The sequence below is a fragment of the Aplysia californica genome, unplaced genomic scaffold, assembly GCF_000002075.1.
Source record: "Aplysia californica isolate F4 #8 unplaced genomic scaffold, AplCal3.0 scaffold01969, whole genome shotgun sequence".
NCBI classification, from domain to species: domain Eukaryota; kingdom Metazoa; phylum Mollusca; class Gastropoda; order Aplysiida; family Aplysiidae; genus Aplysia; species Aplysia californica.
In genome coordinates this window covers 5,801-7,485 of record NW_004799239.1, presented here as the reverse complement: position 1 = coordinate 7,485, position 1,685 = coordinate 5,801, and positions in this window count along the sequence as shown.

The following is a 1,685-nucleotide window of genomic DNA, read 5'->3' as shown; positions in this document are numbered from 1 at the left end:
GCAGGAGATGGAGTCACAAGACCGTGTTGGAACATTGGCCTAGCACACCACACAAGCCTTGTTGGGGGGGAAATTCTTCAACAAAAAAAGAAAAAAGAAAGAAATGGAACATGTTATACCCGAAGAACACACAAGAATTCCCCCAGATCTAAAGGTTGAATCAACTAACCGTCATAGTTTTATGGCATCCTAAAACACACGTTCTTTCCACTGCTACATCATGCAAGGCCCGACTCACGTCAACATTATGGATTAAGGCTTTTTTGTGTGTGGCTTCTTGGGCCTCTCTTCCAACTATTTCGACGCATAAGAACCCCTTAAAGCTTTAGTTTGTTCACATATCAGGCGTGTTAGTCACCGCCATATCCTCATTAAGTCAATGTTTTATTTTTCTTTATCGCCCGTTTTCTCAAAACGCGGTTTTTCTGTATATATATTTTTCCAATACCTCCCACCATTTCTCATCCGTCTTCATGAAATGTTTACACAGCGAAGAGAAGATGTACCGGTAACACTAAAAATGGTATGTTGAATTTTCTTACGGAATAGATTTTTGTTGGTGGTGTCTGGAGAGTGGAGTTTGTTTTAGTAGTACCGGTAAGGTTTTACGGCGCTCGCAACTGCATAAGGTCATATGAGCGCTCAGGGGTGGAAGTCAACAGAGAAGTCCTTACAGGGAATCAGACTTACTCAGCTCACCTCTCTAGCTTCAATAGCACAAAGTCTGCTTCGACTATCAAGGCTCCCCGGAAATAGCGGGTCACAAGAGTGTGACAAACATACAAAAGAAGTAGAGGAAACTGACGATAGTAAGGATTAGGAAAGAAAAAGCAGCAGTTCCCTGTTACAGTTCAGGCACAGTTATGAGCATGGCATCGATGAATCAGCCCATTTACAATTGTGCTGTGCATAAGAACAGGTTAATACCCCCCCCCCATTGGGAATGGTGTAAAGACACTCCAGTCAGTAGCAGCGCCCCGGGGGTAGTGTGGACTTTCACTGATTTGTTGTTTAGCGCCCCGGGGGTAGTGTGGACTTTCACTGATTTGTTGTTTAGCGCCCCGGGGGTAGTGGTGTAAAGACACTCCAGTGTGGACTTTCACTGATTTGTTGTTTAGCGCCCCGGGGGTAATGTGGACTTTCACTGATTTGTTGTTTAGCGCCCGGGGGTAGTGGTGTAAAGACACTCCAGTCAGTAGCAGCGCCCCGGGGGTAGTGTGGACTTTCACTGATTTGTTGTTTAGCGCCCCGGTGGTAGTGTGGACTTTCACTGATTTGTTGTTTAGCGCCCCGGGGGGAATGGTGTAAAGACACTCCAGTGTGGACTTTCACTGATTTGTTGTTTAGCGCCCCGGGGGTAGTGACTTTCACTGATTTGTTGTTTAGCGCCCCGGGGGTAGTGACTTTCACTGATTTGTTGTTTTGGACTTTCACTGATTTGTTGTTTGCACAAACTTGAATAGCCTACTACCTCAAGAAAAAAACAAACATTAAATTCATTAAAAAAATTTCAAAGTTGCTCAGAAAAAAGCCAACAGATCATTTTGTAGAACTATTGTTTGCTAACCTACATGCAATTTTTAAAAAATAACAACTTGTTTCCATTTGTCAACAATATCAAACATGGTTGCCCTCTCCATCGCAATAAAACTTGTATTTTTTCCCCTGGAATTTGATTGCAGATT